Here is a 15,536-nt window from a genome sequence, read left to right as displayed (position 1 = left end):
TGGAGGCTTGACGCTAAAAACTAAGATGCTGACAAGGTTTATTCCTCCCAAGGAATTTCTGAGGCAGAATTGTCCTTTGCGCCTCTCCTGGCTTCTGATGGTTGCTAGCAATCCTTGGTGTTCCTTGGCTATGGATGTATCTATCACTCCAGTCTTTGCCTTAGTCTTCACAGTGGCTTTCTTCTCCGCTGTGTCTGTTTTTAAATTTCCCTCTTATAAGGACCTCAGTCATTGGATTCAAGCCAGCCTTAATCCATTATGACCCCACTTTAACTTGATTGTATCTATAAAGACTCGGTTTCAAAAGAAGGTCATCCTCACAGGTTTGGGAGTTTGGATTTCAATATTTTTTATTGAGAGACGCAATTAAATGCATAACGTGGAGCAAATGGCTTATGTAGGAAACTTAAAACCAGATTTTTCTCTATTGTCGACCAGCCCCAAGATTTGGCATAACTGTTAGTCTCTAATAAGAAACATCCCACTTTGTTGGGTGCTCAATATTTTTGTGTTTTGTAGGGTGGCAAAATAAGTCACCCCAAAATATGGTATTTTTGTATAAGACTTATTTTGAGCAGAAAGCAGTTGAGAAGAAGCAGATACAAGAAAAAGCTGTCTGCTGTCCCCTATTTGCCTGAAAGCAGGACATAAATTTATAAAGGTGCCCTCTTCTCCTCTCTACCGGGAAGGACAAAAGTTAATCACTGGAGACAACTTAAGACTTTTATCAACTTAGCGACAGCACCAGAGGAATTTATATAATAAACTTTATTAACTAGCCTTGTCTGTCATTAATTTCCCATATATTTGCCTTCCCACAATTTGCCAGCCTTGGAAACCCTTTTTGTTTGTCCTGTCACTTCTCTAAAAAAATATTGTTCCTTTGTTAAGATGCTACCTGAGCCCAAGTTCTAACCAAACCTCTGTTACTCACCTTGTGTACTCTTCATGTGTTATATGCGCAATGCATGTTAGTAAATACTTGTTTTTCTTTTGTTAATCTGTCTTAGGCCCATCTAATTTATAGATCCCCAGCTGGAGAACCTAAGATGGTTAGAGAAAGAGATTTTTCTTCCCCTCTAACTCCTATAAATATATTTTAACTTTCTTATGGGATCAAATAAATTACTTGGGAATAGATTGATCCATTTCAGGTCTGTCTTTTAAGATTTGTTAGGTGGGAACACAGCAATGCCCAATTTAGGACTAATTATTCCTCCACAACAGAGGCAAGGCTCTTCTGAGTACTCTACCCAATGCCTGAATCATGAGGTTTTCCAGTTGGCTTGGTGGGAATGGGCACTATTTCCAGTTCTATGTGAATTCCAGCACCTTTGCTTCTAGGCTTCTGGGTGGTTCTTTCCCTGACTTTGGGTAGTTTCCTCACAGACACGTATTGATCAGTGCTGAGAGGGCTCATCTGCAGGTGTATAGATTTCTCTCTTTGGGCAGCTTTCTTTTCATCAGTGGTCTGCCCTGTGAACTCTACTTACTTTGCTCTACCAGTCTCTCACCTTTATCTTCTCCGATTAGGGGATCTGCTGAGCTCTGGTTGGGTCCTCCCCCACGTACTGCAATCTTGTGTGACTTTACATCCTCCTGTGTGTGAGCATTAGACTGCTTCCAATATCTTGCTGTAAACAGTGCTGCTGTGAATAACCTTGTGCTTATTTTCATATTGTTAGAGGTTAATTTAATAATAAGATTTCTAGAAGTACAATTACTGAGTGAAAAAGTAAGTGTACGTGAAGATTTTTTGTGTATTGCCAAAATATTTCCCTGGAAAGATTGTATCACTATCCATTCCCATTAGCAACGAACCAGTGTGCCTGTTTCCCTAATCCCCATGAACCAAAAATATTGCCATGTTTTTAAATTGTTGATAGTTGAGAAATGGTATTTTAATATCATTTTCAGTATCGTTTCTCTAGTTATCATTGAGTTTGAACATCTTTTCATCTGTTTGAGGACCATTTTTATGTCTTTTTTTTTGGTGAATTTTCTGTTGAAAATTGTGTGTGTATATATGTATTTTAACCTATTAACTACAAGAATTTACTACATTCCAGGTTCAGATAACTCAAAAACAACCTCAGTTTGACATATTCTGGAAAAGTTTTAAATCTTGAAGATTTAAAAAATCTTATAAAGATCCTATAAAGAAAATGAGGTCATAAACACTCATGCTTAATAAAATAAGGTACCATATTTAGTACTTTTGATATTGGCTAAGGCCATGAGTTCTGGGTTTGTGAGATTGAGCCCCACATCAAGTTCTGCTGATACCACAGAGTCTGCTTGGGATTCTCTCTTTTCCTCTGTCTTTGCCCCTCCCTGGATCATGTACACACTCTCGCTCTGTCTCAAAATAAATGACATTTTAAAAAAAGTTACCATCTCCCCTTTATAAATTCTCACTCTTTTGGTTATATATTTTGTTTGGTTGAATGTGAATTTGATATACTGAGAAGTGAGAGTTCAATCAGCTATCAAAGTTGAGATATTTAGGCAGGGAATCTACAAAAAAGGAATTCAAAGGAAAATACTAAGTTAAAATATGAAATTAAGCATAATTAGTCTATAAATAGCAAGGCTCAATGAGGTCATATATAGCTTATAGATGGCCTTTAATCATCATTTGTTAATTAATTCATTAATTAGTAGGGGACATTCCAGATAGAAAAAAGAAAAGGACTTAGAACCAAGACTTAGTTCTAAGGACTAAGAAACTGCAGAATTCAGAGGTTAGGTAGGGAAAGAGAAGGCCAAATAGAAAAGTAAGAAGTGATGAGCCAGAAAGAGCAATATTATGAGAGAGGAGAATTGTCAGAAAGCTAAGTGGGGAAGGCATTTCTAGAATTGAATCATAAACTATAGAATTCTTCTAAGATGTCAAATAAAACAAAGATATACTATAACACTTCCTAATGAGCATTGATTGCTTCATCTGCCTGCTTTAGGCACCAAAACTTCATGTGCAGTAGTTAGCTAGATCTAACAGTCTAAATTTGAGTTTCTAACTAGAAGAGCTTTTCTAACCATTATATAACCTCAAATTACTGCTATAATATGAAAAGGTAAATAGATTGTCTGAAAAATCTTTCTCTACAACATCACTAATCAAACTTCAGAGCAGTAACTTCAGGGCAGTGGGGAGATTTAATCTTCCATGAAATGCAGTGCTAAATAAAGAAACCTAGTGACCATTTGCAAATAGAGACATTCATCAAGTATAGATGGGATGAATGTCAGGAAGTTGAGCACTCGTTTGGTACATACACACTATATAATTAAAAAAGAAATTAACTGCTACTGGAAATGTCATATTTGAGAAAATGGTTTTAAAATTCTACAAAGTCAGATTTAGGAGAAGAAACAAAAAGTTATTTTAAGTATTTTTAGAATGTATTATATGGAAATTTTTTGGAGAACTTGTATGTGTATGACAGTATGTTTTCATAGTCATATTTTTATACTGGAGTATTTATTCATATTCAGAAGTGTTAGATAATTGATATAAGCCTAATGTCTCTGATAGCAATAGAAATTTGAAAACAAATTTGAAACAGTAGAGAAATTACTTTATTTGGACAGGTTCTTGATAATGCAGGGAGAATTATGGACTCAGCATTTCCAAAGCCAAGATTGTTCATAAATTATCTTTGTGTGTTTATTTTTTTGTTTAGTACAACAAAACAAAAAACCCCACAAACCTATATTTTGGAGTAAGTTTAAAAAGTTCCATCACTTTTTGTTAATGAACCTACTATCTCTCTGCATAAATTGGCAAAATTTTTATCAGATTGAATCCTGATAAAAAAAAAATACTGGACACCTGGGTGGCTCGGTCGGTTAAGCCTCCTGACTCTTTGTCTCAGTTCGGGTCATAATTTCACAGTTCCTGGAATGAGTCCCACCAGGTCTGTTTCTGCTCTGACAGTGTGGAGCCAGCTTGGAATTCTCTCTCCGAGTGCAAGTGCATTCTCTTCCACAAAATAACCTTAAGAAAAAATTTTTAAAAAAGTACTTCCTTTGCAAGAATTGAGCTTCAGTGGGCTAAATTTTTAAGATAGACATTAAAACTCCTTTTTCACTATAGAAAGTATATTAAAGAATTCAAATTTCATGTTTAATTATTATCCTAATAGTACAGTCTTGGAACAAATGAGGCCAAGTCTGTTAATAATTTAAAAATAAACTTTTTTTAATGTTTATTTTTGAGAGAGAGAGAGGCAGAGTGTGAGCAGGGGAGGGGCAGAGAGAGAGGGAGACACAGATCATAATTTAAAATATGATTTAAAAAATTGGCGGTATAGTTTAGTTCTTATGGATGGTAAAACTTGAGTGATTATATTTGACCTTTTTAATCAAGTCAAGCATTCAACTTTGTTTATTTTTTGTTAATATCATTTTCATTAGTGACCTTTGCACTTGATTTAAGTTTAATTTTCTTCCAGTCTTATAAAACTTAATCGTAGATATGGAAACAAAAAGCTTAGTCAGTATTTTCCAATGTGTTTACAATTATTTTTATCAATAGCCAATAATCTGCAGTCTGTTTGTATGTTAGTAGATACTGCCATGTTGTTTTTCAACTTTGTGTGTACGTCTATACATTATCAACAGTTTGTGAGAGTGATCTTTACTTTATATCTTTAACAAAAATTTGCATTGTTAAACTTTATTGTTTTTTTTTGGTTTCTAGGAAATACACACACATATTTTTCTATTGAGTTGCACATACTTTTCTTAATTGCTTATAAAAAGTATGTAATTTGGGTAGAAATAGTTTTTCTTTATGTTATACATATTTCTCATATTTGAGGGTCTATTATTGAGAAGTTCTTAATTTTAGTGTAATCAAATTTTTCAGCTTTTTAAATTATGTATACATTTTGGGGATTTCTTTGAGAGATATTTTACTATTTCTAGATAAATAAGACGTGCCTGATATTTTTTTAAGGTTGTATTCTTCACATTTTTTATTTTCAAGAATGTGGAATAGAGTTTTGCATACAAAAAGGGTTATCGTTTAGTGGTTGTTTTCTCAGTTCATTGCATTGGTCAGAGGTTTTGTAATGTATAAAATATCCATTTCAAAACTTTGTGAGGTTAATTTTTAATGAAGTTTCTATGTGTGTTTATTCTGTAATTATTGACAGTACAGTTCTGTGTATGTTCATTAAATGGTGCCGTATTGTTAGTAATTTGTAAGTGATGTGTTGAAATAACCCATTGTGATCATGGGTCCATCAATTTCTGTTTTCTACATATTAAGGTAAGATGTTTAATTAAATGCATTTAAATTTAGAATTTTAATTTCTTTTCCTAAAATTGTGTTTCTTTGAGAGAGGGAGAGAGTGTGCAAGCAGGTGAGGGGCAAAGGGAGAGGGAGAGAGAGAATCCCAAGGGGACTCCATGCTCAGCACAGAGCCCAACATGGGGCTCAGTCTCATGAACCTTGAGTTTATGACCTAAGCCAAAATCGAGTCAAAGAGTCAAACACTTATCCACCTGAGCCAAGTGCCCCAAGAATTTTAATATCTTCTAAGTCAATTAAAACTTTTGTTTCTGTAGTCACCATTTTTATCTCTGATAATTCTTCTGACCTTAAAATCTCTTTTGTTTTATACTAATGACAGTTGGTCAGCATTTTATAGTTGCCATTTTTCTGTATGTGTTTCCAGACCATCCCTTGCAGTCTTTCTATGTTCTTATGTTTGGAATAAACATCTTATAATCAGAAAAAGTTGGAGTGGATTTTTAATCTAACTAAACAATCTCTGTCTTTCAGTTGAATTATTTTACTAGCATTTAAGATAATTGTGAATATATTTAAATATATTTCTACAGTCTTATTTTATATTTTTTGTCATCTTTTTTCTGTCTTTTTCTCCTTTTGTACTTACTTTTTCAACAATCATTTTTTTCCCATTTAGGTTTTCTCCTTTGTACTAGACATGAAATTTTTCATTCTGTTTATATTCTTAACTAGCTATACTTGAAATCCAACTATGAATTTTATTATTTGTACGGTTAATCAGTGTCTAATTTCCTTCTGTGGAATTCAATGAACTTAGTATGTTTTCATTTTGACCATGTGTGCACACACACACATCATCCCAGTTTACATGGACTTAATGACCAGCTATTTAGTTCTTTTAAGTTTATTTTTAATTTAAAAATATGTCTAATATATTGACTTAGTATTTCCATAACCAGTAAATAATATATATCTAACCCTATATTAATTTTCCTTTTTCTATACAATGTTCTTCTAAAGATAATTAAGTTTTAAGTTTCATTGTTAGCTCCATTTTGCATGGAAAGAAACCTTTGTGTCACCAGTTTTTACTGGTGTTGAGGACTCTTAGCTGTGATAATACCATAGGTCCTAGCCATGTGTGGTTTTAAAATTTAAATTAGGTAGAGCATGTGACCCTTGATCTCTGGGCTGTGAGTTTGAGCCCCACATGGGGCATAGAGCCTACTTAATAAAAGAAAAAGGGGAAAAAAGTGAATTAAACAAAATTAAACATTTAAATCCTTAACTGTGCTAGGCATATTTTTTATTATTTATTTATTTTTTAAATTTACATCCAAGTTAGTTAGCATATAGTGCAATAATGAGTCCAGGAATAGATTCCAATGATTCAACCCCTACATATAACACCGAGTGCTCATTCCAGCAAGTGTCCTCCTTAATGCCCCTTGCTGACTTAGCCCATGCCTCCACCCACAACCCTCCAGCAACCCTCAGTTTGTTCTCTATATTTAAGAGTATCTTATGTTTTGCCCCCTCCCTATTTTTATATTATTTTTGCTTCCCTTCCCTTATTTTCATCTTTTTTTAATCTTACATTCCACATATGAGTGATGTCATATGATATTTGTCTTTCTCTCACTAATTTCGCTTAGCAAAATACTCTCTAGTGCCATCCACATTGTTGCAAATGGCAAGATTTCATTCTTTTTGATTGCCGAATAATACTTCATTGTATATGTATATATACCACATCTTCTTTATCCATGCATCTGTCGACAGACATTTGGGCTTTTTCCATACTTTGGCTATTGTTGATAGCACTGCCATAAACATTGGGGTGCATGTGCCCCTTCAAAACAGCACACCTGTATCCTTTTAGATAAATACCAAGTATGCACTAGGCATATTTTAAGTGCTCAGTAGCCTCATATGGCTAGTGGCTATTGTATTGGTAGCACAACTATAAGACACTTAAACATGGAAAGTCCTATTGGATGGCACTGCTGGAAGGCCTGGGTGGGTCTCACTTCTCATTATTCAAGAATAGTTTCTTTTTTCCCAAATGGCCCTTTAACTAGAGCTTTGAGAGTTGAGCGTCTTAATTTTCAGTGCTCTAGTTTTCCGATTTGGATATTTGTCCCTTTCTTAGTATTTGCTGTTTTCAATTTGCTACCTCTATCTAAGTAGGTTCTTTGGAATTTCCCCTGATTTTTTACAAACTTAGACAGACATCTTAAAAATGCTTATTGTAATTTATTCAGTATCTATGAGTTATCAGAGGGCAGCAGACCACTATGATACTGGAATAAAAGACAAAATTAGCTTATTTTTATTATTTCTGTGTATATTCATACATATTTTCTTTTTCTGTGAACTGTCCACTGTATTGCTCTTTACAAATTATCAATTAATTTCTGAATTTTTTATGGACTTGAAGGAACTCTGAAGGAAACAGCCCCTTTGGTACCAGATGTTCTTTGGTGATGTTGCTTTTTTTCTTGTTTTTGCTTTGTTTCTTTTTGATGTTTGGTTTTGACTCTGTAATAGTATATATTGCCAAAGAGGCTACTTCATTTTAATTTACATAACTTTTTATGGCTTCTCTTGTTTCATATGAAATTTAGGCAGGTCTTTTCCACACTGAAGATATACATTCTTCTTGTACTGTTGCAGTTTATTTTTAATATTTACATCTTGAACCCATCAGGAATTACTTCTCGTGTAACCTTGAGATGGTAGTTTTATATATCCTCGAGATGTATGAATTTTTGCAACACTATTCATTGAACAATGCATTGTTTTAACTGATAATAAAAAAATCGTAGAAGTTATGCAAAAGTCCTGTGTGTGTATGTGTGTGTGTGTGTGTGTGTGTGTGCGCGCGCGCGCGTGCATATGTATGATAATGAAGGTCTAATTTAGGGCTATTTATTTTCTCCTTCCTTATGGTTTGTCTAATATTGCATGAGTAACAGAATAATAGGATTTCCAGAAGTTTACAGTTGTTGATATTCCTTTGTTATTTTTAATGTCTGTGTAGAAACTTTAGAATTCACTTGTTTAAAAAAATTACATTGTGGCTTTTATTGGTAACATTAATTGGTAAATATTAATTTAGAAAATTTAACATTTTTTCTTACTGAGTGTTTCTAGCCAGGAACAACATATTGCCTTTTAATTGATTCAGATTTTATTTTTATGTCCCACAAGAGAGTTTTAAAATTTACTTCATATGAATCTTGAAATATATTTCTGTAGGTTTAATCCTTTCTTGTTTCTATTGTAAATGAAAGTTTTCAAACTGGTTTTGTTTTTGATAGAGGAAGGCAATTTAAATTTCAACCTCTAAGACAATGCCCTTATTTTTAAAAATATTTTTCAGTTGATTTACTTAGTTTTCCAGGCACACAATATTGTTTTGGTAAATAATGATGATTTTGCTTGTTTCTTACCTTATTTCTCTCTTTTGTCAAGTCATGTACGCTCTTATATCAAAAACAGTGTTAAACAACAGTGGTCATAGTGTATATCCTTGCACTATTTATAAATTTAACAAGAACACTGATTTGCATGCAAAAATCTGTCTCCACATTAAAACTATAAATTCTAGATTTATGTCTAAATACGTGTTTAAACTTACATCTGTTATCTGTATTTTCTAATGTCTAATAAATATCCAGGATTTTAAACTCGTTATGTACTATTTAAATCAGATGTGGATGTAAAATTTTAATCAAATACCTTTTTACCATTTAAGAAGTGATGATAAATATTTTACATTTATATTGTTATACAAATTATATTAGTAGATTCCTTCTCTTTTTTTAAGTTTGTGTATTTATTTTGAGAGAAAGTGAGGAGGGAAAGGGCAGAGAGAGTGGAAGAGAGAGAATCCCAAGTAGACTGTGCTGTCAATGCAGAGCCAGATGTGGCACTCCCATCTCACGACTATGAGATCATGGCCTGAACCGAAGTCAAGAGTTGGATGTATAACCAAGTGAGCAACGCAGGTGCCCAACAATATCAGTAGATTCCTTCAATGTTTAAAATTTTCTTTTTAGAAATATTTTTTAACGTTTATTTCTTTTTTAGAGAGAGATAGAATGCTCGTGGGGGAGGGGTGGAGTGAGAGGGAGACACAGAATCCAAAGCAGGCTCCAGGCTCTGAGCTGTCAGCACAGAGCCTGACATGGGGTTCAAACCCATGAACCATGAGATCATGACCTGCGCCAAAGTTGGATGTTTGACTGAGCCACCTAGGTACCCCCTTCAATGTTGAACTATACTTGGGGGAGCCAGGGTGGCTCAGTCGGTTGAGCGTGTGACCTCAGCTCAGGTTATGATCTTGCCCTTCTGGAGTTCAAGCCCCATATTGGGCTCTGTGATAACAGCTCAGAGCCTGGAGTCTGGTTTGGATTCTGTGTTTCTGTCTCTCTCTCTCAAAAATAAACAAAAATTTAAAAAAATTTAAAAAATACTGACTTATACCTGAATCCAGTAGACTCTAATTAATAAAATATTGTTCTTATTATTTATATTAATATGCATTAATATATGATTATACTCCTATATTCTGTCTGCTAATACTTAATTTATGATTTGTGCCAGTAGTGAAAATGTATTATTTTCTTTGCCTTTCTCTTTTATTTAGATTTGCTAAAGATGCTCTTGAAAATTTAAATAGTATAAATTTTATGTTGCTTAAATAATTGGTAGAATTCCATGAATTTTCTGAGGAATCTGTAATTAGTGCTTTATCTTGAATGGGTTTATGTGTTCAGAGGTGTGGGAGGTGAGAGGTTGTTTGTTGACAAGTTCCTCTATTTCTTCTGTGGTAATCTGTATGTTTCAATTTATGCTATCTTGAGTGAGTTATCTTCTATTATTTTGTCTACATATGCAAATTAATTTTCATTGTTTATTTATAATTCTTTACTGTCATCTTGAAAATTTACATCTTCTGGGGCGCCTGGGTGGCTCAGTTGGTTAAGCGGCCAACTTCGGCTCAGGTCATGATCTCGCAGTCCGTGAGTTCGAGCCCCACATCAGGCTCTGTGCTGACAGCTCGGGGCCTGGAGCCTGTTTCAGATACTGTGTCTTCTTCTCTCTGACCCTCCCCCATTCATGCTCTGTCTCTCTCTGTCTCAAAAATAAATAAACGTTAAAAAATTTTTAAAAAATTTACATCTTTGCATCTTTAAACTTTTTTTAAAAGATTAAAGATTTATCTGGTTTATTCTTTATTTTAACTATGGATGCATTTCTCAGAAACTAAACTAAATTCAACTTTTTAGTTCAATATGGGCTATTTATTACTTTTTCAATATAGTCTCCCTTCTTTATTGCTCTTTAACTTTTTAGGTTAGATATTTATTGTATTTATTTTTTGCTTAGTAATATAAATCATTAAACTATCCAATATTTCTCTAAAGACTATTTTACATGTGTTAAATAGACTATTGAATGTAATATTTCCATTAGTGCTCATTTCTACGCAGTCTGTTTTGGTTTTAAACCAAAAACTATTTGAGAGATTTTTTTTTTATATATATATATTTTTATTTATTTATTTATTTATTTATTTATTTATTTATTTATTTTTTATTTTATTTATATATGAAATTTATTGTCAAATTGGTTTCCATACAACACCCAGTGCTCATCCCAAAAGGTGCCCTCCTCAATACCCATCACCCACCCTCTCCTCCCTCCCACCCCCCATCAACCCTCAGTTTGCTCTCAGTTCTCAACAGTCTCTTATGCTTTGGCTCTCTCCCACTCTAACCTCTTTTTTTTTTTTTCTTCCCCTCCCCGATGGGTTCCTGTTAAGTTTCTCAGGATCCACATAAGAGTGTAACCATATGGTATCTGTCTTTCTCTGTATGGCTTATTTCACTTAGCATCACACTCTCCAGTTCCATCCACATTGCTACAAAAGGCCATATTTCATTTTTTCTCATTGCCACGTAGTATTCCATTCTGTATATAAACCACAATTTCTTTATCCATTCATCAGTTGATGGACATTTAGGCTCTTTCCATAATTTGGCTATTGTTGAGAGTGCTGCTATGAACATTGGGGTACAAGTGCCCCTATGCATCAGTACTCCTGTGTCCCTTGGATAAATTCCTAGCAGTGCTATTGCTGGGTCATAGGGTAGGTCTATTTTTAATTTTCTGAGGAACCTCCACACTGCTTTCCAGAGCGGCTGCACCAGTTTGCATTCCCACCAACAGTGCAAGAGGGTTCCCGTTTCTCCACATCCTCTCCAGCATCTATAGTCTCCTGATTTGTTCATTTTGGCCACTCTGACTGGCGTGAGGTGATACCTGAGTGTGGTTTTGATTTGTATTTCCCTGATAAGGAGCGACGCTGAACATCTTTTCATGTGCCTGTTGGCCATCCGGATGTCTTCTTTAGAGAAGTGTCTATTCATGTTTTCTGCCCATTTCTTCACTGGGTTATTTGCTTTTCGGGTGTGGAGTTTGGTGAGCTCTTTATAGATTTTGGATACGAGCCCTTTGTCCGATATGTCATTTGCAAATATCTTTTCCCATTCCGTTGGTTGCCTTTTCGTTTTGTTGGTTGTTTCCTTTGCTGTGCAGAAGCTTTTTATCTTCATAAGGTCCCAGTAATTCACTTTTGCTTTTAATTCCCTTGCCTTTGGGGATGTGTCGAGTAAGAGATTGCTACGGCTGAGGTCAGAGAGGTCTTTTCCTGCTTTCTCCTCTAAGGTTTTGATGGTTTCCTGTCTCACATTCAGGTCCTTGATCCATTTTGAGTTTATTTTTGTGAATGGTGTGAGAAAGTGGTCTAGTTTCAACCTTCTGCATGTTGCTGTCCAGTTCTCCCAGCACCATTTGTTAAAGAGACTGTCTTTTTTCCATTGGATGTTCTTTCCTGCTTTGTCAAAGATGAGTTGGCCATACGTTTGTGGGTCTAGTTCTGGGGTTTCTATTCTATTCCATTGGTCTATGTGTCTGTTTTTGTGCCAATACCATGCTGTCTTGAGGATTACAGCTTTGTAGTAGAGGCTAAAGTCTGGGATTGTGATGCCTCCTGCTTGGGTATTCTTCTTCAAAATTCCTTTGGCTATTCGGGGCCTTTTGTGGTTCCATATGAATTTGAGGATTGCTTGTTCTAGTTTCGAGAAGAATGCTGGTGCAATTTTGATTCGGATTGCATTGAATGTGTAGATAGCTTTGGGTAGTATTGACATTTTGACAATATTTATTCTTCCAATCCATGAGCAGGGAATGTCTTTCCATTTCTTTAAATCTTCTTCAATTACCTTCATAGGCTTTCTATAATTTTCAGCATACAGATCCTTTACATCTTTGGTTAGATTTATTCCTCGGTATTTTATGCTTCTTGGTGCAATTGTGAATGCGATCAGTCTCTTTATTTGTCTTTCTGTTGCTTCATTGTTAGTGTATAAGAATGCAACTGATTTCTGTACATTGATTTTGTATCCTGCCACTTTGCTGAATTCATGTATCAGTTCTAGCAGACTTTTGGTGGAGTCTATCGGATTTTCCATGTATAATAGCATGTCATCTGCAAAAAGCGAAAGCTTGACTTCATCTTTGCCAATTTTGATGCCTTTGATTTCCTGTTGTTGTCTGATTGCTGATGCTAGAACTTCCAGCACTATGTTAAACAACAGCGGTGAGAGTGGGCATCCCTGTCGTGTTCCTGATCTCAGGGAAAAAGCTCTCAGTTTTTCCCCGTTGAGGATGATGTTAGCTGTGGGCTTTTCATAAATGGCTTTTATGATCTTTAAGTATGTTCCTTCTATCCCGACTTTCTCAAGGGTTTTTATTAAGAAAGGGTGCTGGATTTTGTCAAAGGCCTTTTCTGCATCGATTGACAGGATCATATGGTTTTTCTCTTTTTTTTTGTTAATGTGATGTATCACGTTGATTGATTTGCGAATGTTGAACCAGCCCTGCATCCCAGGAATGAATCCCACTTGATCATGGTGAATAATTCTTTTTATATGCCGTTGAATTCGATTTGCTAGTATCTTATTGAGAATTTTGGCATCCATATTCATCAGGGATATTGGCCTGTAGTTCTCTTTTTTTACTGGGTCTCTGTCTGGTTTAGGAATCAAAGTAATACTGGCTTCATAGAATGAGTCTGGAAGTTTTCCTTCCCTTTCTATTTCTTGGAATAGCTTGAGAAGGATAGGTATTATCTCTGCTTTAAACGTCTGGTAGAACTCCCCTGGGAAGCCATCTGCTCCTGGACTCTTATTTGTTGGGAGATTTTTGATAACCGATTCAATTTCTTCGCTGGTGATGGGTCTGTTCAAGCTTTCTATTTCCTCCTGATTGAGTTTTGGAAGAGTGTGGGTGTTCAGGAATTTGTCCATTTCTTCCAGGTTGTCCAATTTGTTGTCATATAATTTCTCATAGTATTCCCTGATAATTGTTTGTATCTCTGAGGGATTGGTTGTCATAATTCCATTTTCATTCATGATTTTGTCTATTTGGGTCATCTCCCTTTTCTTTTTGAGAAGCCTGGCTAGAGGTTTGTCAATTTTGTTTATTTTTTCAAAAAACCAACTCTTGGTTTCGTTGATCTGCTCTACAGTTTTTTTTAGATTCTATATTGTTTATTTCTGCTCTGATCTTTATTATTTCTCTTCTTCTGCTGGGTTTAGGCTGCCTTTGCTGTTCTGCTTCTATTTCCTTTAGGTGTGCTGTTAGATTTTGTATTTGGGATTTTTCTTGTTTCTTGAGATAGGCCTGGATTGCAATGTATTTTCCTCTCAGGACTGCCTTCGCTGCGTCCCAAAGCATTTGGATTGTTGTATTTTCATTTTCGTTTGTTTCCATATATTTTTAAATTTCTTCTCGAATTGCCTGGTTGACCCACTCATTCGTTAGTAGGGTATTCTTTAACCTCCATGCTTTTGGAGGTTTTCCAGACTTTTTTCTGTGGTTGATTTCAAGCTTCATAGCATTGTGGTCTGAAAGTATGCATGGTATGATTTCAATTCTTGTAAACTTATGAAGGGCTGTTTTGTGACCCAGTATATGATCTATCTTGGAGAATGTTCCATGTGCACTCGAGAAGAAAGTATATTCTGTTGCTTTGGGATGCAGAGTTCTAAATATATCTGTCAAGTCCATCTGATCCAATGTCTCATTCAGGGCCCTTGTTTCTTTATTGACCGTGTGTCTAGATGATCTATCCATTTCCATAAGTGGGGTGTTAAAGTCCCCTGCAATTACCACATTCTTCTCAATAAGGTTGCTTATGTTTATGAGTAATTGTTTTATATATTTGGGCGCTCCGGTATTCGGCGCATAGACATTTATAATTGTTAGCTCTTCCTGATGGATAGAGCCTGTCACTATTATATAATGTCCTTCTTCATCTCTTGTTACAGCCTTTAATTTAAAGTCTAGTTTGTCTGATATAAGTATGGCTACTCCAGCTTTCTTTTGGCTTCCAGTCACATGATAAATAGTTCTCCATCCCCTCACTCTTCTAGTTCCCCTATTCTCTCCTCTGCCTCTTCAATCCGAGCCGTGGTGGTTTCCATTTTGTTATGCATTTCGTTTAAAGCGTTTTTCAGCTCCTCGTGACTGTTCCTTAGTCCCTTGATCTCTGTAGCAAGAGATTCTCTGCTGTCAGCTATACTGTTTTCAAGCCCAGCGATTAATTTTATGACTATTATTCTAAATTCACTTTCTGTTATATTATTTAAATTCTTTTTGATCAGCTATATATATATTTTAAAGTCTTGACAAGATTAAAAGAGTTCTTTGCTCTCTTTTTTTAGATTTATAATGTTTTGGACATTCAACTAATATATTCTGGTGTCTCATTTCATTCTGATAATAAACCTGAGAAGTAGACATTTTCCATATTTTGAACAATGCAAAGGGATCCTACAATATTTAAGGAGTAGGATACATCCTGGAAAAATAAGACTTAAATCTAAAATTAAGCCTTGTGCAGATGTTGGGTATTTCTTTTTTCATGTACATATTAAAAGAATTAATGTCTTTATATATTGAGTAAATGAAAGAATGTGATTAAATGAGACATAGGAGTCTGATGTACCACAGTAGTAGGATCAGTCACCCTTTTGGTGGGATGTGCAGCTTGAAAGCATTAAGAGATGTTAGTGGAAATGGTGGAATTTCGAGACAAGTTCTACAGGGCACCCTGCTGCAGTATTAGATAAAGATTTCAGATTTTCCGGCCCCAAGTCACAATGCCATCTTGCCATAAAACTGTGACACTTGCTAG

Source organism: Herpailurus yagouaroundi, unplaced genomic scaffold (assembly GCF_014898765.1).
Source record: "Herpailurus yagouaroundi ecotype Mexico unplaced genomic scaffold, PumYag 100, whole genome shotgun sequence".
NCBI classification, from domain to species: domain Eukaryota; kingdom Metazoa; phylum Chordata; class Mammalia; order Carnivora; family Felidae; genus Herpailurus; species Herpailurus yagouaroundi.
Note: the sequence above shows the minus strand (reverse complement) of the source record.